The 24338-nt window shown below is 40.8% G+C and overlaps 1 non-coding gene across 1 annotated transcript; it reads left to right on the forward strand.

Annotated features, from left to right (window-relative positions):
- Positions 1–904: 904 nt before the first annotated feature.
- LOC142437955 (U1 spliceosomal RNA) lies at positions 905–1068 on the forward strand. The gene has a single exon (XR_012782452.1). It is a non-coding gene; the product is annotated as a U1 spliceosomal RNA (small nuclear RNA).
- Positions 1069–24338: the final 23270 nt, after the last annotated feature.

A 24338-nucleotide genomic window follows, 5' to 3' on the forward strand; every position in this document is an offset into this window, starting at 1 on the left:
TTGAGAGGCAGTTGTGCAAACGGTCCAATGGAATACAGCGTGGTTTAAAATCAGGAAAGTTGTGTGCCAGGGCTGGATGCTCTCACCATACTAGTTCAATCTGTATGCAGAGTAAATAATCAGAGAGGCTAGATTATATAAAGAAGAATGCAGCATCAGGATTGGAGGAAGGCTTATTAATAAGCTGTGATATGCAGATGACACAACCTTGCTTACTGAACGTGAGGAGGATTTGAAGCACTTGTTTATGAAGGTCAAGGAATATAACCTTCAGAGTGGATCACAACTCAAAGTAAAGAAGATCTTTACTTTTTTCCATTGAGCCCTTGGGATCAGCTCTTCCCTTTTCCCTCCTTTTCTCCCTCCCCAAGCCTTGTGGCCCCCTGAGAGATTGTAGATTGTTAATTATTTTCAAATCTCACTCCAGCCACCATCTCCATTCCCCTATGGTTTCTGTTGTTCTCCCACCTGACAAGGGGTGTGTGTGATTATGTGCCATTCATTGTGATCAGTTCCCCCTCCCTCCTCACCTCTCCCCTGCTTCCCCTACCCTTTTGGTATCTCTATTCCCATAGGTATAGAAAAGAGATAAAACTCACAACATATGGAAACCAGGAACGGGAATAGAAATAGACTTAACTTCTTTTGTGACACAAGCTAGTTTAAAAAAAAAGAAATGAAAAGAAGAAAAAGTGACTAACACGGTACCAGACTAGTTTACGTCTGTAGGTCAGATGTTCTGACAGGACTGCCTAGCGGAGAAGCAGGAAGATGAAACAGGAAACAGGAAGACAATAGACTGATAGAACAAAGGTGTTTGAATCCAAGGTTAGCAGGCAATATGGCAGGTCACTGGTTGAAGCCAAGGAACAATAGGTGGGAGGTAGAAAAGACAGATACAGTAATACTTACCTGGCAGGGGAGATAAGATGATCACGAAGGTGGTTTGCCCAGGGAGAGGCTTATCCATTGCGCTTCGGATGTGATGACCCCTGTGATTTCCCCAAATGTGGGAAACTCAGCTGCATAATTTGTGGCAATGGGGGACTGTGTTCATGCTCTCCCCTGGGGGGGGGGGGGAAAGACAGATACAGTATCTACACAAGCAAGAAGATAAGAGATCTTCTCAGAGAGTCTACTCCAGGCCACATAGCAAATGAAACTTCCTTTCTATTGTATAAAGGCTGTAACCTAATTGTGGGAATAGAACTCCATTCAAATTTTCTCACAACTCACAGAAGATCTCATTATGGAGTTGATTGCATTATGTTAGTTCAAATCATGGGAGTATCCTGGCCCAGTCAAGTTGACACAAAACCTATCACTGAAGAGATGGTGAATTCAAGGGGGGGAAATGTTAAGTTAATAGGGATTTTGATGTAATTATGTGAGACACGTATTGCAAGTGAACTCTAGTGGTAGGAATGATGGGGAGGCCTGTTTTTTCATATTCACATAATTGCACAGGTGCAGCACATAGTACAACTGGGATAATTGCTTTACAAGAAAATTGAGAGGCTAAAAATATGGGTGGGAGTTACATTCATATGTTCCACAGGCAGAGAAAGGATTGTCTCTATTCAGCAGTCATTGTTGTGAATTCCCCAAGTAAAGTGCACTCCTTCATCTCTACTCACATATTCTGTAATTTATTGCCCAAATTTTCATCTTTCTTCTGCGCTGCTGCTCCATTTGTCTTGATATCGCCTTTTTAAAAATGTAAGTTGGATGAACAATAAATGAATACAGATAAAATTTTGGTAACCCTGGCATAGATATCAAAAGTAGACTATTAGTCTAAATCTTCCAAATGTATTTTAAATTATTTTCTAAAATCAATAAGATCACTAGAAAAATATTTAGTTTTGTTGTGAGTTGGTAAAATCCTCAAGAGGATTTAATAAATATTTAATATCATATAGCCATTCATCCATCCCCAGCCATTCATAGAGAATGTGTTGTTGTTGCTGTTCTTAGAGTCCATCAAGTCAGCTCTGAGTCATAGCCACCATATTTACAACAGAATGAAACAGTAGCCAGTCCTTCACCACCCGCACAATCTGTGCTTTGTCAGAACTGGTTGTTTCAAACATCGGGTCAATTCATCGCATTGAGCGTTTTGCTACTTTTCACTGACCCTCTACTTTACTAATCATGGACTCTTTCTCCAGAGACAACCATCTAAATGAGGAGTCATCTAAGTCCTCATGGAAGACGCAGACCAGCCTACATGGTCCAAGGATTAAAGGAATCTAATTCAAATCCAAAGGAGGTAATGGGATCAGGGTTTAGATTGTGAACATCTCGTTCACAGAAGACTGTGGATAACAGTAAACGCCCAAACTCAGTTTGTAGGGTTCATACATGGATTTAGTGTCACGTGACTCTCTTCCCATTATAGGGGTGTGAATAACCCTGTTATCAGACAGAGTGAATTGTAAAGTCAATTTTGGAAGATGTAGTTAGGTCAAACGTATTATTTGATCTCCTTTAGACCCATTTTTTAACATTTTATTAGGGGCTCATACAACTCTTATCACAATCCATACATATACATACATCAATTGTATAAAGCACATCCGTACATTCTTTGCCCTCATCATTTTCAAAGCATTTGCTCTCCACTTAAGCCCTTTGCATCAGGTCCTCTTTTTTATTTTCCCTCCCTCCCCACTCCCCCCTCCCTCATGAGCCCTTGATAATTTATAGATTGCTATTTTGTCATATCTTGCCCTATCCGGAGTCTCCCTTTCCCCTCCTTCTCTGCCGTCCATCTCCCAGGGAGGAAGTCACATGTGGATCCTTGTAATCAGTTCCCCCTTTCCAACCCACTAACCTTCTACTCTCCCAGGATCGCCCCTCACACCCCTGGTCCTGAAGGTATCATCCACCCTGGATTCCCTGTGCCTCCAGCTCCCATATGCACCAGTGTACAACCTCTGCCCTATCCAGTCCTGCAAGGTAGAATTCGGATCATGGTAGTTGGGGGGAGGAAGCATCCAGGATCTGGGGAAAAGCTGTGTTCTTCATCGGTACTACATCGCACCCTGACTGACCCATCTCCTCTCCTAAACCCCTCTGTGAGGGGATCTCCAATGGCCGACAAATGAGCTTTGGGTATCCACTCTGCACTTCCCCCTTCATTCACTATGGTATATATATATATATTTTTTTCATGATGCCTTATACCTGGTCCCTTTGGCACCTCGTGATCGCACAGGCTGGTGTGCTTCTTCCATGAGTGCTTTGTTGCTTCTAAGCTAGATGGCCAATTGTTCACCTTCAAGCCTTTAAGACCCCAGACACTATCTCTTTTGATAGCCGGGCACCATCATCTTTCTTCGTCACATTTGCTTACGCACCCGTTTGTCTTTGGTGATCCTATCATGGAGGTATGCAACCAATGATAGGATTTTTTGTTCCTTGATGCCTGATAACTGATCCCTTTGGGACCACGTGATCACACAGGCTGGTGTATTCTTCCATGTGGGCTTTGCTGCTTCTGAGCTAGATGGCCGCTTATTTATCTTCAAGCCTTTAGGACCCCAGATTCTATCTCTTTTAATAGCCGGGCACCATCAGCTTTCTTCACCACATTTACTTGTTCACTCACTTTGGCTTCAGCAGTTGTGTAGGGAGGGTGAGCATTTTAGAGTGCCAATTTAATAAAATAAAGTATCCATGCATTGAGGGAGTGCTTGAGTAGAGGCCCAAGGTCCTTCCGCTATCTTAATACAAAATCTGTAAATATAGACACATAGATCTATTTCCCCATCCATATATATATATATATATATATATATATATATATATATATTTGCATGTACATGTCTTTGTCTAGACCTCTATAAATTCCCTTTGACTCTGAGCTCTTTCCTCCATCTCCCTTGACTTTCCTTCTGCCCTACTACCATGCTCCGTCCCCAACTGGGTTACAGCTATACCTCTTTTTTATGTAACCTTACCCTTCATCATTCCCTACCAAGCCTGCAACTCCCCCTTCATTACCATTTTGGGTCTCATGTTGTTCCCTTGTCCCTGTGTTTGTTAACACCACTTCCTTACCCACCCCCCACCTCCCCCTATCCCAAGTCCCCCCAGAACTGTCTGTCCCGTTGTTTTCCTCCAGATAGTTCATCCAGCCTGTTTTATTTAGACAGACCTGTGGAGACAATAACATGCATGAAAACAAGACAAAGGAAAACAAAGCAACGGTATACAACCAGACAACAAAGCAACAACAACAAACCACTGACAAAGAACAAAACACATCAAGAAAGAAAAGCTTGTAGTTAGTTCAAGGATCGTTTGTTGGCCCTTAGGAGTGTTTTCCAGTCCAGTCTGTTGGGGCACCACGCCCTGGCCCCAAAGTCCACTTTCAGCATTCCCTAGGGACCTTGTCACTCCATTCCCTTGCTGTTCCACTACACTCCCCCAGTGCTTTGCCTTGGTGTGGTGGGATCAGGTCAGGTCCTTTAGGCCCATTTTAAAGCTGTTTCAGTTTTGTTTTTGTGTTTTTATTATTATTCCTAACTTATTTATTCCCAAGTTTAGAATCCATACTACATCTACAGGTATTTGCTTGCTCTGTATTTTCCAGGCCACTCAAGTTCGTTCAACAAATGTCACCTTAATGCTTCTAGCCCTCAGGAGGCTGTGGATTCAAATAACGTCATTCTGCTTCATCTTTCAGTTAATTGACCATTATTACTCTAAGGATATTTTTCCATGTGACAGCTACATTCCTGAAAGAAATTCAGTTAATTCAACTATTATAACAATTTATGCTAAATGAAACATAAATGTGAATGATAAAGAAATTGAAGAGTTCTACAAACTTCTTCAGAAAGACATTATTCTCCAATGTAATCGGCTGGCAGGCGGGCTAGAGGGGAGTCGGGGCAGCATCCACGTGGGTGCAGGGACTACCATGGGAAAGAAGCGGAATGGCCGTGCGTGGTCCACTCAGACACTGGACATGAGCAGCGATCATACCTGGATCAGGAGCTCTAGTCCTTGGACAAATGGAAACGCAGTGACTGAGGAGAAGGAGCCACCTACGAATCTGCCCGCCGCCTCCTCAGACTCTGAGCCTTTGGACAGTGGCAATGAGTGGACATTTGGCAGCAATAAAAGTAAGAAGAAAGGAAAAGCCAGAAAAAAAAAAAGAAAAGAAAGGCTCCATGAAGAAACAGGCGAACATCCAGGGGCTTGAGTGGAGAGCAAATGTTTTTGTTTTGTTTTTTAACATTTTATTAGGAACTCATACAACTCTTATCACAATCCATACATATACATACATCAATTGTATAAAGCACATCAGTGCATTCTTTGCCATAATCATTTTCAAAGCATTTGCTCTCCACTTAAGCCCTTTGCATCAAGTCCTCTTTTTCCCCTCCCTCCCTGCTCCTCTCTCCCTCATGAGCCCTTGATAATTTATAAATTATTATTTTGTCATATCTTGCCCTATCTGGCGTCTCCCTTCACCCCCTTTTCTGTTGTCCGTCCCCCAGGGATGAGGTCACATGTAGATCCTTGTAATAGGTTCCCCATTTCCAACCCATTCACCCTCTACCCTCCCAGTGTCGCCCCTCACACCCCTGGTCCTGAAGGTATCATCCACCCTGGATTCCCTGTGCCTCCAGCTCCTATCTGCACCAGTGTACAATCTCTGCTCTAACCAGACTTGCAAGGTAGAATTCGGATCATGGTAGTGGGGGGGGGGGGCGGGGGGGAGGGAAGGAAGCATTTAGGAACTGGAGGAAAGCAGTATTCTTCATCGGTGCTACATTGCACCCTGACTGACTTATCTCCTCCTCTAGACCCCTCTGTGAGGGGATCTCCATTGGCTGACAAATGGGCTTTGGGTCTCCACTCTGCATTTCTCCCTTCATTCACTATGGTAAGATTTTTTTTTTTTATGATGCCTTATACCTGATCCCTTCGACATCTCATGATCGCACAGTATGGTGTGCTTCTTCCATTTGGGCTTTGTTGCTTTTGAGTCAGATAGTTGCCTGTTCACCTTCAAGCCTTTAAGACCCCAGACACTATCTCTTTTGATAGCCAGGTACCATCAGCTTTCTTTACCACATTTGCTTATGTACCCGTTTGTCCTCAGCAATCCTATCATGGAGGTGTGCACCCAATTATATGATTTTTTTGTTCTTTGATGCCTGATTATTGATCCCTTCGGGATGCCGTGATCACACAGGCTGGTGTGTTCTTCCATGTGTGCTTTGTTGCTTCTGAGCAAGATGGCCGCTTGTTTATCTTCAAGCTTTTAAGACCCCAGATGCTGTCTCTTTTGATAGCCGGGCACTATCAGCTTTCTTCACCACATTTACTTGTTCATCCACTTTGGCTTCAGCAGTTGTGTCGGGAGGGTGAGCATCGTAGAGTGCCAATTTAATAGAAGAAAGTATTCATGCATTGAGGGAGTGCTTGAGTAGGAGCCCAAGGTCCTTCCACCACCTTAATACTAAACAAAACAAAACAAACAAACAAAAACATATCAATGGGAATAAGTAGGAGGGCAGATTAGAGACCCAAAGTCCATCATAAGTCAATTGTTTGTTTTTTAATTGATTTTCTATTTATGAAATTTAGGATAGGTAAATCTATAGAGACAATAACTGGATTAATGGTTGTCAGTATGGCAAGGGTGTTGGGGGGAATGGGCACACAATAATTATGAGTAAAAAATGAAGAAAATGTTCTAAAACTGATTGTAGATCACTAATTGTACAACACTTCTTAATGTGATTGAACTATGAAATTTTACAATATATTAATTATATGCCAATAAAATTTGGGGGTTTTGGGGGAGAAGCACATGAGACAAGACCCCACCATCCTTGCTTCTAATGACCATTGGGGTTATACTTCTTCCTAAATAGATGTTCATACTTATGGCAGTCAATAATATATTCACCATAATGCAAAAGCATCTATGATTCTCATTTATATGTTTTATGCATATGAGGCCAGTGAACTTGGGTCATGGGCATAACTTGAGTAAAGTGCATCCTACTCCTCACAGGAACATATTTGCTCTTTAATGCTTTAAAGAAGCCTTTTGCAGCAGATTTTCTCAATGCAATATGTTGTTTTATTTCCTGACTAAGGTTCCCATGTATACTTTGTGCCGAGTAAGAGAATTACTGCCTCAGGATTTCATTGTGGAGAGCAATATAGCTAGACCTGCTATGGGCAACAGGAAATGGAATAGGAAAGTATGCATAATGGGGATAGGAGAAGGATTGGCTCTCTTGGAGAGGTGTTCCACCAATGCCAAGTTTGAGCTGCTTCTGTTAGTCCTTCTCCTATCCCCATTAGGCATGTTCTCCTGTTCTATTTAATAGCCTATTTCTCTGAACTCCTGTAATCTGGCAGATTCCTCATCCTACACAGCATTTTGCAGTGCCTTACTCTTTTGTCATACTTCCATAAGAAACTAAAGATGGGCCGTAGACATGGCATTGTAATGTAGTGTATGCAGTAATAGCTGTACTAGTTATTTACTGGTATGGCAGTCACAGGGAATGAAACAGCCTCTGACCTGAATCTGAGTCATTTATTCATGCCAACCTTTAACTATAGCCAAACTCGAATCTGTGGTTGATCAGAGGAAGTTGTAGCCTGTACACACCCACTCAGAGGGGCATAGAGGTATCTTCAGTTGTCCACGACTAATTACATCAATCCTAAAGACTACGAAAGTGTCTTTCCTCTAATAAATAAAAAACACAGAAAACAAAATTCACTGCCATGGAGTCAATTCCAAGTGACAGCCACCCAATAGATTAGGGTAGAATTGTTCCTGTGAGTTTCTATGACTAACTCTTCTTGAGAGTAGAAAGCCCTATCTTACAAACTTGAACTTCTACGTATTGCATTCTGCACTCTGCAGAAATGAATACTACTCCTACTCAGTAGCTAATGTAAACAATTCATTGCAACATGGTATTAAAGCAGAATATCCTACATCAAGAACATCATGCACAATGAAAACAGAAGGCCATTAAGAAGACAGGAAGGAAAGAAAAGACTAAAGTGGATGTCAGAAGAGACTCTGAAATTTACTCTTGAGCATAGAATAGTTAAAGCAAATCGAAGAAATGAAGTAAAAGAGCTGAACAGAAATTTCAAAGGGCAACTCAAAGAAGACAGAGCAGAGTATTATCATGAAATGTGAAAAGATTTGGACTTAGAAAGCCAGAGAGGAAGAAGGCTTTCAGTAAATGTCAAGCGAAAGAATTGAAGAAAAAAGTAAAGCCTCAAGATGTAATATTAGAGGATTTCATGGAGAAAATATTGAGCAAAGCTGGCATTATTAAAAGAAGATGGAAAATAAATCTTAAAATAAATAAATAATGGAAGAAATACAGTCACTGTACTAAAAAGCATTAGTCAACATTCAACCATTTCAAGAGGCAGCATATGGAGAGCCAATAGTATGGAAGGCAGAAGTTCCAACTGCACTGAAAGCATTCGCCAAAAACAAGGCTCTAGGAATTCATGGAATATCAAAGGAAATGCTTCAACAAGCTGGAAAAAAAAAACACTGAAAGCACAACTGGAAAATACCAAGACATTTGGAAAACAGTTGTCTGGTCAACCAACTGAAGAAGAGCCATATGTGTACTTATTTTAAAGAAATATCTTCCAATACAAGAATTATCATATAACATCATTAATATTACATGCTAGGAGAAGTTTGCTGAATTTCATTAGAAATGGTTGCAGTAGTACATTGACAGGGAGCTGCTGTCAAGCTGGATCCAGAAGAAGACGTGGAAGGAGGGCTCTAAAACTGACACAGTTCTGTAGCATTTCACCGAGTTGGGACAATATTGCCAGAACGTTATGCACTTTCACCGACTATTCAAGGAGCTTGGCTGGTGCAATGGTTAACACACCCAGTTGCTAATTAAAAGTCGGTTAAATCCACCAGTTACTTCATGGGAGACAGATGTGTCAGTCTGCTGCCATAAAGATTTACAGCTCTAGAAACTTCATAACGCAGTTCTCCTTTTCCTGTGGGGTCAATATCAACAGTTGCATCCACACAACTACAATGGGCTTGGTCTTTGATTTTCAGACCCGTCATTGGCTGTAGGGTTCTCTTGGGAAGAGGGTATTGCCCTGGTCAAAGTGCCTTTCTCTGGCAGAGGACAATTCTTGGAGAGGGCTGACCACTGAGGGACGACTGCAAGTATTGTTCGCAGCATAGAGAATGAATTCTTCCGTTCAGAGAGAAGATCTGGGGAGCGTAGCGTGCTTAAATCATCGCAATTCCACTTGAGATGTAGGCAACCAGTGCTTATTTGTGTCTATAGAATGGTTGCCAGCTGGAAGCAAAGATACATGATCTCTGGATGAATAACAGTCTAAAGAAACTGAAATTATTATTTTTTAATTTATACACAATAACTGGCACAAATTTAAAATATAATCAGGCATTTATGAAGCTTGAACATATGGCTAAAAACCAAGATAAATGATAATTAAAATTAAACAGAACCACAGGGTATCTAAATCTAACATACATAAAAACCCAGACTTTCAAATAACTATGCTTAATGTGTTTAAGGACTGTAAAATTAATAATAAGAAAGTAAGAAAGAGAGAAAGAGAGCAAAGCGCACATCGTTGCTACAGACATATTTTAGCATAAACTCCATTACATTCATTTTAAAAATCAAAATAGTTTTTCCTTTATTGTAAAACATTAGAGATACATTTTATACATATATATTTGTATAATTTATATTTTAAGCAAGTAGACAATTATAAAGGAAATTTTCAGTATAAACAATCTATGATAACCCTATGAATAACAAAAGTCGAGACTACAGTTAATCATGAAGATAGTGCAGGACCACTAGTATGTTTCCTTTTGTTGTGTATGTGGTTATTATGAATAGGAGCATCTGAATAGCAGCTAACATCAAGGGAGCTGGCATTACGGATAATGGAATGACTGTGATGTGTTGTTCAAGGACACTGTGGGAACAGGGGCTCCCACTTCAGTAAGTGTACCCTGGATGTTTATAATTATGCTCAATCCATCCTCATCCCATAGAGGCAGTTCTCCCCTGCCCCCTAGGGTCTCTATGAATCAAAATTGATCCAACAGCAATGAGTTTTGTTTTTTCTGTGTGTGTCTTTTTTTTTGTTTCTTTAGAAGAAGATATTTATCTAAAAGAACACTTCTTTCAAAAGAAAATCCTCATGGAAAATAAAAAGAAGCCTCTTGGTGTTTGGCTGGCTACCATCAAGATTTACCAACATTATTTGGGGAATACAGCAAAAGAAGAGGCTTGGCCTGAGGCTTCGTTTGGGGACAAAAATGTTTAAGGCAAAGTGTTTCAAATTAAGAAAAAAACTACTTTTAATGAAAAACCTGTACCCTCATAAAAGTTAGGTCCTGGGCATTGTTGAAAACGGTTAAGATAAAATAGATCCACATGTTACTCTTCACACAAAGGCTCATTATGTTCTCTCCCATTAACATTCCCCTCGGGGTATTTCTGATGTCTGTAGAACACAGCATAGCCATTTCCTGCTGAACGGTTCTGCAGTGTTGTCACCGAATTAAATCCAAGAAATGACTAAATCTGTGAACAAACATTGGAGTTCTTAAATAAGGGACTCATTAAATAATAGATAAGAAGGCAAATATAAAGATCTACCTGCAATATGGTAGACAAGAGGCTGAAAGTGGAGCTGGAGTCTTCCTGCCAGCTGAATCCTAAATCAGCCTTTCTCTTACCAAATGCCACCATGCCCAGTATCCTCAACTGTACATTCTCCATCCATCTGCCTTCTCCTTTCCACAAAGGAGCTAACATCACTGCGCTCTAAACTGCACGTGCTCCAGGCCAGGGCAGCAGAGGCCATTAGATGAAGACCCCTGAGTCTACAGATTGTTACATGACCTTCATTGTCTAAATTGAAGTGAGGAGAGTGAATCTGTGCCCAAAGAGGAAAAAGAAGAATTGAAGGGTGGGGGTGAGGGGTAAGGGAGGCTGCGTTGACCAAGACAAGACTCTTAAGTTCTCTATTCTTTCCTTACATACAATGATTGCCATAACCAGCGTGACTTCAACTACACGTTTGAAGTGTCAGCAAAAGAATCCGCTTGAATGGTGGTGCAGTGAATTACTTAACATGACCCTGTTGGCCATACATGGTTTTGCAACTCCCATACAGTGATCGGATGGGTCTATGAAAATAAGGCACACCAGTGGGAACGAACAGCTTGCTAACGATGCAAATAAGGTGTATAAAACTTTAGTAAAGAGGTTAGTCATACAGCCCAAATTACTTTGCTTAATGCAGTTAGCCTACGTTTCTATACTTAATTCAGGCTCTGTGGGATTTCTTTAACTCACTACATTGCTCAGAGGCAAACAGCCTGGATGCAGATGTCACCTGCAAGAGCCAGATAATTCTGAGGGGCTTCTCTTATGTGCCTGTTAGTGACCAAACGACTAGGTATAGCTATCTTACTCAGGCAACAGAAACATCCTGAGACTGGCATAAGACTTAAAGAATCTTTTGTTCTAGTTGATTTCTCACGGTCAGCAGCTGTTCCCGTGTTTATCCTGAAGTCAGTGTTAATCTATCTGTACTTGACTCTCCAGGGTTTGAATTCTGAAGTCAAATGTATATATTCTTTATATTCTGATTTCAAATAAGACATCATTAAAACAGCCTGTGTTGCTGTCAGTCTCTCCACTGGTGAAACCTTCTGAAATAAACTTCTTTTTTGCCTCTCTAACTTGAAGTTAGTGAATCGGCTGTGCTGTTCCAGGGCACTGTGTTGCCCTCCTGAGAGGTTTGAAAACGGAGTCAATCTCAGAGCAGAAAAGGAACTCGCTGTTATCAAGAAAGAAGAGCTGGCTGGGGAGCACAGCCTTTAGATCAGAGGTTCTCAACCTGTGGGTCGCGACCCCTTGGGGAGCTGTCGAACAACCCTTTCACAGGGATCACATGATTCATAACAGTGGCAAAATTAGCATTATGAAGTAGCAATGAAACACCACAACATGAGGAACTGTATGAAAGGGTGATGGCATTAGGAAGGTTGAGAAGCACCGCTTTCGATGCAGCATTGCTTCACTGAGCACCTCCAAGACCCAGGACACACACACACACACACACACAGCTGTAACACTGCAAAAGGCATGTGATAATGAGAAGCAAAATGGAGAGAAAAGCCAGCAGCAGAACCCAGAGACGGGCAGGATTTGCCCTGGTGGGCCTCCTGGTCAGCAGAGTGAGATGGCTGCAGTTACCAAGCTGACCCACAGACCAAGAAAATTGACAGCCTTTGGACCACAGGCTTCCTGGTAGAGCAGAGTGCATCCAGACGCTTCTCCATGGAGCTAAAGAGCTATGAAGCCAAGCAGGGCAGAGACCAAGCTCAATCAGGGCCAAGGGGAGCCTGTCCTCTGGAGGCCAAGAAGAATCTTACTTGGCTGAGAGGAGATAAGAGAACTGTCCTGAAGTAAAGAAAGGAGAGTTAGCCTACATGCTTCTTGGTTCTGCTCCCAAGTTGTCACCTGTCAACTTCCTTAAAAATCCATAACTGTGAGTATGCTCTGTTTGGTTATTGCAACTGTGAGGGAGCTCAATAGAATTACCATAGTTGTTTAGCTTAAGGAGAGGCTTCTGATGAAGATGCAGCCCAGACTCTGACCCCCCTTTCCTTCCCCTCACATTCTATTGTCTATTTTTCCATTCACTGTTTCCTGTGAGCTGATGTTCAAAATGACCTGGCCAGTAGACCTCCCAGAACTTGCCTGCACCCTTCTTCCTTCCTTTCCCTTTGTGTCCCAGCATGATCTCAGGAAAAGCTTTCTTCCAGGCTGGCCTTCCAAGAGCCATAGAACAAGCTGTTAATTGACCCACACTGTTAAAAGACTTAAACATCATTAGCAAACTAATGCTTAAAGGAGCTTGCCATGGTGTGTGTCAAGCAAGAGCTTGGCGATGTGTGTCAATCGGAAGTTCCTTGTGGGTTCCTGGATTCTTTGTACTTAAGCTCGGTGACATTTCATTTACCTGCAGTATTGGTGAAGCCTTGTAAGGTGCTGTCCAATCCTTCAGCAAACTGGTTACTGTAACAGACAGTCTGCTTTTCCCTTTGACACAACAAACTATGTAGAAGAGAAGCAGAGCTTGCTGTGGAGTGGCTGGTGGCAGAGTGGGTAGAAAGGCTGGACTCCGCCTCATAGGGATTCGCTATTGAAAACCCCAAGGAGCACAGCTCTCCTGAGACACACATCTCAGGTGGAGGATTACCATGAGATAGAGTCAACCTAATTGGTGCAGGGCAACGTTGCTTCAGGATGCCTGTCACTGTTTCAGTCAAAGACAGAGACCAGGTAGATTCAAGAAATTATTCCCACAAGCACTTGACAGAAGGAAACAATAGGGGTTGCTACCTCCAAACTGCTTCAAAGATTCAGGGGAATATCCAGTAAGTTAGATACCCCAAACTATGTGGCAGGTTGTAGGGGAATTAATTAACAGGTTTTTCAACAGGCCCAAGAGTTAATTAACGAGTTTTTTAATGATCAGGACCCTAAACAATGTGAGCAGCTTACAGGAAAACAACCTATCTTTCCCAGGCCATCATCAGACCTTTGACTGATGTCTACCTTTCTTAAGGGGCGGTCAGAGTCACACCAGCTCCATTGCTAATCCAAATGGCCTTGTTGCCGCCATAGTTAGACCATCTTTACTGATTAAATGTCAGACTTAGTTTTACTGCATGGGTAGAGGCTGTTGCAGTTTGGATTTTTTAACAAGCTAAATTGCAACAGACCAAATCCCAAACTATATTAAATTTCCAGTATTTGATTAACAGCAGGCTAGCTCTTTCACCAGCTCTAGCATGGTAGCAACTAGTTACTGGTTAACTATAAACACTAGCCAAATTCTTTGTTACATTATGGCTTAAAAATCACCTTCCTGTTCAAAAATAGTGATTTATAAAGAACCCCAATCATATTGAGAAACAAATAAGAATTGAAAAGAAAAAAATATTTCTACAATCTCATCACCCCAACAAAACCCAGGTTATTATTTAGATACTAAGTGCTCAGCCTATCTTCTTGTCATTAGATATACACAGAATGCCTCAAAATAGATACATAGTAGATTATAATGCAGACATAAATCTCACGGTGGAAGCTAATAATTCTTTTCCTAGGATCCTTGTAACAGGACAAAATCACATGACATAGAGTCTGTCCATCAGCTCTGCAGAAACTATAATATCCAGTATATTATTACTGGAATTCAGGTTCTTGTCTTTCCAAAAGGAAGATTGACTTTTGGAAGACATAGGATCTAGCAAAGAAATTTTATTAAGAAATACCTAAGGGGAAAGAAAAGCTTTCCAAATCAGCATGGCAGGTCTCAGCATATTTTGTCTTCCCCGCCATACTCAGCCTGTGAAGCATTTGTGAGCATAAGAGATTCTTAAGGGAACTTCCTCCCAGTGGGGACCATCTACTTGGCGTGTTAGGTTTCTGGAATGGTTTGGCTCGGCTCTTGCTTCTCAACAGTGAAAGATTCCATGGAGCAGAAGCACTTTGGTAAATCCAAGGAACTTTTATGAGGGAAAAGGATGTTTCAGATAGTATAGTCTCAGACAGTACACGTTATGTATACACCACATGGCAGGGCTGTGGGAGAGTTCTAAACTGAAAACAGCCACTTCAGGGGATTGTGAAAAACCACATTGAAAAATGGCCATTAAGAGGAGTCCACAGATACCCCCTTACTGAAGGATTGTGGGGAGGAAATGAGCCAGTCAGGGTTCAAGGTAGCAATGATGAAGCACATAACTTTCCTCTAGACCTTAAATGCTTCCTCCACCCCCACTATCATGATCCCAATTCTACCTTACAAATCTGGCTAGACCAGAGGATGTACACAGGCACAGAAAGCAACTGGAAACACAGGGAATCCAGGACAGATGACTCCTTCAGGACCAGTGGTGAGAATAGCGATGCCTGGAGGGTGAAGGGAATGTGGGGTAGAAAAGGGGAACTGACTACAAGAATCTACATATAGCCTCCTCCCTGGGGATGGACAGCAGAGGAGAGGGTAGGTGGAGATGTCGGACAGTGTAACATATGACAAAATAATAATAATTTATGAATTATGAAGGGTTCACGAGGGAGTGGGGAGTGGGGAGGGAGCAGGAAAAGGAGGAGCTGATATTAAGGGCTCAAGTAGAAGGCAACTGTTTTGAGAATGATGACTGCAACAAATATACATATGTGCTTGACACAATGGATGTATGTTGGGATTGTGATAAGACTTGTAGAGCCCCCGATAAAATGAATTAAAAAAAAAGAGTAGTCCACAGAACCACAAGAGGAGTCCCTGAACTGAAAAAGAAGAAGAGAGAGTTCAAGGGCTTGCACAGTGCACATGGAAGCAATCCCGCCATCTGACTTGAAAGCGATCACCTGCAAGAGAGCTTACACCTGTGTGACCAGGTTGACCTTCACCTTGCTAGGTGACCTTAGTCTGAGGACACCCAGCTTTGGATTGTCTAATGTGTGCCTGATTTCTTTCTAACCTTTTTGTTGTGGCATGGCCAGCTAATTTTTGTTTAGCTTGGGCATTCAGTGGAGAGAGCTCCCTTTATCCCTAATCTTCCTACCTTTCAGGGGTAGCATGGAGTTCTGGGAAATGCAGTTCCAAGATATTGCATGAATTCTATGTGTACTCTATGTACATCTCTGCCTTCATTGCCTTACACTGACTCAGTATATATAAAGGGCACAATTGTAACATTTATCATAAGTAATTTTCCACATCGTTACATAGCATATCAGTATGGTTCTTATTTGCAATTAGCAGAACCAACTCTATTGTATGCACAAAAGCAATCTATAAAATGAAATCACCTAGCTCACAGAAACTCTGGCAGGGTCAAAATTCAGGTTTGGTAAGCTTCTGTTCCCTCTAATAAAACAGGGTTCTTTAACCCTTGCCATTAAAGAAGATTCTGATAGAGGAAGTGAAATAATTATCTTGTTGTTAATCAAAGTATTGGAAATAAAACATTATTTAAAATTTATTTCATTGGAAGTCCAAAATGTAACAGCCCCCACTCTCCTTGCAGTAAAAAATTTCCCTAAGCTCCATCAGTAGGGATATCCTTTCTCAGGATGGCAGTAAGCAAGGCCATAAAGATAAAACAACTCCCGTTTAGATAAACAATGGATCATAATGCTTCAGGGATGGTAATCTGGGAACTCTGAAAGAAATGTAGGTATAGATCATTGTTTCCTGGGATCATTTAACATGTTTTTTGTCCTGTGGACATTGAAAACCTTGGTGACCCCTCCAATTTGCTCAACCTGAGCTAGTTTAAAAATGTACTTAAAGGGTTAATTTTAGCTAATTCTACGTGAAAAAATAGCCAGTTGGCACTGTGAGTCAAGCACTGGTCTGCTAACCAAAATATGCTAACCAAAATATGCTAACCAGTGTTTATTAGAACCACATAGCCATTCACAAAAGATCTGCCAGCCAGGTTCCATTGACTCTATCTCAAAAACCCTGTGAAAGAATTTGAAGGTAGCAAACCCCATTGTTTCCTTCTGTATCATGCTTTCAGAACAAACTTAGAGTTTCTCAAATCAACCTGGTCTCTTTCTTTGGCTGAAACAGTTGACAGACAATCCCAGATCTTTGTTCACAGCAACATATTCCATGTGCTGACTCCATCCTTAATCACTCCATCAAACATCCAAGGCCATTTTGGTGTGTTTGATTGACCAGTCCCATGTCACTGACCTGCATCCTGGCTACAGGTTATGCTAAAAGAAGATATTTTGATTTCAGTCCTTTGGAAGGCTGGAGTTCTATATTTCATTGCCATGTCATTAAAAAGTGTTAAGTTTTCCAAATTATTACAAAAATACAATGGAAATGCCTTTAAAATAATAAACAAACACAAATTCATCTTCCCTTTGTTACAAAAATTAGGTTCTTGTTTTATCGAGAGAAAAATGTACCTTTGGAAAACAAAGGGCAACGTAAGAAAGTTTCATTAGAAGCTACTAAGAAGAGGAAAATAGCATCCAGTTAATATGTCTAGAACCAGTTTTCTTGACCCCAGCAGGCATATAAACATTTTTAAAGGCTACTGTATATATGAGATGCTCAGGAACTTCCATTGGGATCCAAAGGGTTCTGGGAAAAGTAGTCCCTAGGGGAAAATGTTGTCATGGCATGTGAAACCTGCTCAATACAGCTCTCCACTTTTTCACTCTTGCCCTGATTCACTTTTAAATCATGTTTTCCTGCAACTTGCTTTCCCCACCAAAGAGCCATAGTGATAAAAGAATCCAGGCTGGAACAAAGAGCCTACTGAGTCATACTGAATCTTAAACTTAATTTCCTTAGCCCCACTCCCACTCCCACCCCTGAACACATACACACACACCTTTTAGGGATATAGATATCTTAAAAGCTAGGCACTTCTTAGAGACAGTTATTTCTTAAATTCCTTTAGGTGCTATTAGCATACCAAGAGACAGAAGCATTAGAAAACTCAGTAGCTCTTGGAGGCTTTATTATACAGCAGGAAGAGAAATAACCCAGCTTCCGATGTGAAGGAATTCAGAAAAGGAAGAATGAGGCAGTGTGACACATGGGTCCTGACCACTTAGAAGGGAGAAGGGGAGGGGGAACTTCAGCTTAGCTTCCTATTAGGCACTGAGTTAGTTAAAGTTTATTTTGCCAACCTGGCCAATAAACACATGTGGGGTTAATGAAGGGCAGAGAGATAAATGACTCAGTGAGCCTCGCCTTTCTAATTCTCGGGTCTCTTGCGTTGTGATGGTCTGACCAGGGTACAATTGCCTTAGCCAGTTTCCTGATTCAGCTGGCTAGGCTCACTTCCTACAAGACATCCCTAAGGAGAAGCTACATGGACCTACCCCGATGCAGCCCTGGGTGCTGGAGCAGCCATGTGGAGACCCCTGCCAGCATTAAGATGCTTACACATTCACTGACTCGGCTTTCCTCCTGCAGCCAATGTCATAGTGTGTGTTTTTTGAGATTGAGGAAGACTTTGTGGATCAGTATTGGACATATGGGTTAATGTTGAACTTGTGGGCTTGGGCAGCACTGGGTTGGGATGTTTTCTTGATGTGCACTTAACCTTTATACAAAACTTTCTTTTATACATGAGTTTCTGTGGATTTGTTTCTCTAAGGTACCCAGACTAACACAGGCACCCTGGATGGTGTACTGCCAAATACCATGGTCATAACCTGGGGCAGACACAGATGTAGGCTGAAGCAGTATACATCAGTACTTCCATATGAAGAAAAAAAGACAGATGTCTCTGCAGGCCTCCAAAGGAGAAGGGACTCCACTGAAATTCAGAGCCTGACTCTCAGAAAATGCTGTCAACCTTAAGCTAAGGGCCATAAGACAAGTTACCTGCGTGAAGGATTGAATTTGGGGCTCACCACCAGACCACAGACTTCAAACTGAGGAAAACCTGGAAATGAACTCACCCTCGTGGTTCAATTTTCAGACAACAATAAACAGTAAAGAATAACACTACTGAGATACACAGTCTTAAGACTAATCAATGGTTTGAGATCAAGAGGACACATTTGTACAAGGATAAAGTTCAGAATGCAGAAAGGGTTAGAGAAGAAGTGAAAATAGGAAACACATAGAGAGTAAGTTATATATTTATTGTGAGAAATGCAATCAATGACATAAAATGATTTGTGTATGAATTGTTGAATGGAAAAGGATATGCTCTGTAAAACTTTGCCCAGTGAAGAGTCAAGAGCTGAAAGCATGTATTCCCTTGGAAAATACTTTAACAGAGCAAGGACAGCACTTTGAAGATTAAGCTGAGCCATGATATCTTCAATAGCCTCATATGCATGGAAAAGTTGGACACTGAATAAGGAATGCCAGAGAAGAATTCATGCATTTGAGTTATGGTTTTGGTGAACATTGAAGGTGCCATGAACTACCAGAAGTACAAATAAATCATTCTTGAAGGCAGTATTGCCAGAATGCTCCTTCAAAGCAAGGATGACGAGAATTCTCATGCATTGTTGGCCATGTTCACGTGAAAGACCAATCCAGAAACCAAACTCACTGCCATGAAGTTGAGTTCAACTCACAGGGACCCTGTAGGACAGAGCAGAACTCTCCTTGTAGGTTCTGAAACTGTAACTGTTTACAGGACAAATGTTGAAACACTATTTGTCCTATGAAGGTGGTTTTGAACTGCTGATTTTGTAGTTAGCAGCTCAACATATAACCAGTGGTGGGATTCAGCCGGGTTACACCAGTTGGGCAGGACAGATTTTTTGTTGAGTTTGGCAAACTGGTTGCTAAAATGGCACTTACTCTCTCTAAGGCAGGTAAATGAGCAGCCACGCAATGTGAAAATCACAAATTTATATTCCCTGCTCTTTTTTAATGTTCATCTACGCAATGGCATAGTGCCTGCTGTACAATTCATTCTGTCCACAGGTAGAAAAAATTAGAACCATGCTCATAACATTTATGTATTCACTTCATTATATTCGTTATACTTTTGAGGAAATACTATATTTTCCCTTGCATTTGTTACTTCAGTAAACAAATGTATAATATAAAGAGAAAAGGTGTCAAACACCAAAAGGAGACATGCTCTCGTTGGCTTCAGCTTTGTGTTACTCCCAACATTCCTCGGGAGATATTATGAGCGAATTATGCAACCCCTGAAAGTAATTTAAAGAGCTAAAAATATTGTTCTAAGTTCAGTAGAAGTGGAAAGGAGTTTTTCAAAGACAAACATACTGTGTGTAGAGAGTAGAAGTTGCCCAGCAGTTTCTAATGCATCTAACACAATGACTATTATCTAATTGACTTAGCACTCATACAGTAAAAAAAATGGCTAATGATAAATCACACAGCCAATGATGCTCAGGTAGAAGCAAAGAATATTTCAAGTGAGGATGCCAACCAAGAAACAATATGAAACTATCTTAAATAACAGTTTAATTGTTTTTGGAGGTATAATTTGATGTGTTTCGTGAATATTTTAAAGCTTTCTTATAATCTAGTTTTGAATATATCTCATTTTTCTTATTTAAGTATTTACTGTATGACATAATAATCTACCTTTTGTTATATAGGGATTTTTTATAGTTATAATTGTTATTAGGGCAGCACATTGTTGAATTATTTGAGTCCTACCACTGTGTATAACCAGCTATGCCGCCAGGGGCTCCTTCCGGAGAGACTAGTCCCTGGAAGTAACATGGCAAAGTAGTGGGCTAGCAAAAAAGAAGATCCAGGAAGAAATGTTTTGGCCCATTTGCTGCAACAATAAACTCAGTTATCACAACAATTGTGAGATGATGCAGGACCGGGCAGTGTCTCCTTCAGTGTGCACTGGGTTGCTGTGAGTCAGCACTGACTCAATGGCGCCTAGCAACCACAACATAGGGCAGAGAAGAACTGTTCTTTAAGCTTTCCAGGACTGTAATCCTTCATGAAACAGACTACCGCATGTAGTGGTGAACACTGAGGCTCCTTCTCTGTAATCCTCTTCTGAAAGAGAATTTTTCTTTGTTATAACACGGGCACCACACAAAGTATAGGACATAAAATTAATTTCATTGCTACTTCATAACTGCAATTTGGCTACTGTTATGAATCATAATGTAAATATCTTATATGTGAGATATATTTTCATTGTTACAAATTGAACATAATTAAACATAATTATTAAAGCATAGTGATTAATCACAAAACTGTATGTAATTATATATTGTGAAATATTTATGTGTTTTCCGATGGTGGTAGGTGACCCCTGTGAAAGGGTCATTTGACCCTCAAAGAGGTCGCTACCCACAGATTGAGAACCGCTGTCCTAAATCTATTCATTTCTGCCTGATTTGAAGAGCAGCTCAACCACAGAGATAAACAAGCACAAACTGTGCATGACAGAAACATATGCAAACCACCAAGGAATTGAGGCACTCCAGGTTACAGATCTGAAAGAGAAAAGGATTTTTCCCCACTGCATAAAGATGTCGTTTTCTTTTAGAGCCACTCCCTGTATTCATCCATCTAGGTTCCTGTGAAAAAATAAACGTATGTTCTTTACAGCCACCCACTAATGACATTCTGTTACAGCAGCACTAGAAAATGGGAACACTCTTTCACCCACTTGGTGGGCAAAGAAGAGGGTGACAGCAGAGGGAAGTGTAGGGTTATTACAGTAGAAAAGAGAAGACAGCATCATTGCTTTCCACATCCGAACAGTGTAAGCAAAATTAACTACCTCTCTGTATAATGTGCCAGTGATCGCCCAAAAGCTAAACACTGTTTCCATGTTTTAGTTCTTTCTTCAGAACGGATTCCCAGAAGGGTTGAAACTAGGTTTAAAGTTATCTTGATAAATTTTTGCTAAATTGCTTTCTTTAAAAAATGCAATAATTTTGACTCTTCAAAACAATATATGAGATTAAGTGGGTTTTTTCCTGTTCTACTTTCCAAGAATTCCCTTACATTTCCAGCAGAGAAATTGAACATAAGGTATGCTACAAAGTCAGTACAATAATCTCTGAATCACACTGGATTCTTGGTTTTGAGATGAGCTCTTATTTGTACCAGGAACTTGGAATCATATTGCATTAATATAGTCTCAGAAATATCACCTACAACATATGTGAATTTGGCACATTACTTAGCAGCTTTGCATTTTTCTTTCTCGTGTGTAAAATTTTAAAAAGAGAGAAAGAAACTAAACGGTTGCCAAGTGGATTTGAACTCACAGTGACTCTAAAAGACAGAGTACAAATCCCCCAATGGATTTTCAAGGCTGGAAATCTTTGCAGAAGCAGATTGCCCCCTCGTTCTTCCACAGAAAGGCTGGCAGTTTCCAACTGCCTACCTTTTGAAGTCTTAACCACTGTGCCAACAAAGTTCCTTTCTCATACACCTGTAGAAATGGGACTGAAAATGCCTACTGTATATACTCGAATATAGGCCGATCCAAGTATAAGCTGAGGTACCTAATTATTACCTGGGAAACCAGAAAAACTGATTGACTCGAGTATAAGCCTAGGGTAGAAAATGCAGAAGCTATTGGTGAGTTTCAATAATCAAAACAAATGAAAATAAAAATACTAAACATTGAGACATCGGTGGGGTAATGTATTTAAATATTTATTTTAAATTAAAAACATAAATAAATAAAAGGACAAGTCATTTAACATTAGTAAGCCAGCACAATAAATGGAAAATAGGTTAAACAAAAACAATAAGGTATCAACAATGATACCTTAAGAGTACTATTCCCTGAGCTCAATCAGCAACCAAGCTAAAATGTAAAGACTTAAAATCCTTTAAAACTGGATTCCTCCTCATCATCCATATCCCAATGCAGAGCTTCAGCTGGTGTGGGGTCATCATAGATGCTGTCTCACTGAGATCACCGTCATCACCATCACTGCTGTCATTTTCATACAAAGCGCAGTCTTCACTGCCATCCATAGCATGACTAATACTACATTTCTGGAAGGCATGTCACATCATGTCTTCTGGAATGTCTTCCCATGCATCTAGAACCCACTTTGCTATTAACTCTAGGTCAGGCTTCGTGAGATTTCCTCCTTTTGTTAGTCTGGCTTGACCAGATGATATCCATTCATGGCACATCCTTCACACACGGTTTTAAAAGGCTTATTCAAAGATACATCCAGAGGCTGCAGTACAGATGTAAGCCCACCTGGAATAATGGCTAAAGTAATTTTACTAGATTTTTCCAATTTTTGTATGTCATGTCATAGGTGGGCTCTGAACATATCCCCAACAAGTAATGATGGCTTTTTCTTTAAGGCTGCTCCTGGTCGTCGGTTCCAAACTTCTTCCAGCCATTTTTTTTTTGTTCCGTCTTCATCCATCCAGCCTTTAACATGTGCACGCACAGTAACTCTTGGTGGGAAATTGATCTTTTTAGTCAAGGTCTTTCTTTTAAATATAATGACAGGAAGCAGCTTAGTTCCATTAGTCAAACATGATAGAACAAATGTAAAGTGGTTTGTTTTTATTTCATGTCCTGTGGTTTTGAGAAAAATGTTTGTGTTTTTCTCCTAAACTTTCCACAGTTCTGTTGCTTGGAAGATCAAAAGTCATGGCAGTTTCATCCATATTCCCAATATCTGCCAGGTCATAATTATAATCCTTCTTTGTTTTATAATAAATGACTGGAACAACATAATTTTTTCTTCAAGGTCTTGTGGCAATTTCTGGGAAATCTTTGTTCTTTGTTTCAAACATAGTAGGCCAAACCTATTCATGAAGTGGGGACACCATCCTGCTGATGCAGCAAATTTTTCAATGACTGGTGCTTTATATTTGTCATCCTTAGCCATTTATAGAGCACGTATGTGGAGTCCAATTCATGTTACACAGTAACCATTTTGACAATTCTCCATAACCAATTCACTCTCTAGAGCCCCATAAAAAGACATTAAACCATGACAAGCTTTTTTAGCTTTTGGACTCTGTTCCAAGTCAGCCTTCATTTTCCACCACTCCCTCACTTGCTTTTCATCAACACAGAATTCCCTACTTGCAATAATGTTATTGCTCTCTTCTGCTCTTGACACAACCTTCATTTTGAAACCAGCCTGATATGACCGGCATTTTTGTTTTGCTTCAAGAGTAGCCATTCCTGATAGGATAAGTAAACAAGACTTTGAAAAAGAACTTTCATGGTAATGCCCCCCCCCCCAACGTGTTAGCCGGGAGGGGGGGGGGAGTCCGTGCAGGCGGGGGATGCAGGATGTGAATTAACAGAGAGACCAGAGGGAAGAGACAGAGCGCAGCCACAGACGCATCCTTACCAGTTCAGCTGCCAGCGTAAGTGAATCACCACGGGTGCTTCAGCAAATTGGAGCCATCCATGTCATAGGATGGCTCTGCTTGGTTAGATGTGAGTAAGCAAACATTCAAAGGCCTGCAGTGTCGGCGGGGCTTTGAATGAACAGTGTAGAAAAGGCAATCACCCACAAGATAATGTGCGTTCATCCCATTACTTTGGGAGTGGGGGGGAGGGGCAGCGAGATGTTACACCTTGCTGGGGTACCACTGACTCATGTATAAGCCAAACCCCAGTTTTTCATCACATTTTTTGTGCTGAAAAACTGGGCTTATACACGATTATATATGGTAAATTATATGTCAATAAAACTGTTTGTTTGTTTTTTAAAGAAGATAGGAGATGAGCCAGTCAGGGTTCAGAGTAGCAGTGGTGA

This window comes from Tenrec ecaudatus, chromosome 1 (assembly GCF_050624435.1).
Source record: "Tenrec ecaudatus isolate mTenEca1 chromosome 1, mTenEca1.hap1, whole genome shotgun sequence".
NCBI classification, from domain to species: domain Eukaryota; kingdom Metazoa; phylum Chordata; class Mammalia; order Afrosoricida; family Tenrecidae; genus Tenrec; species Tenrec ecaudatus.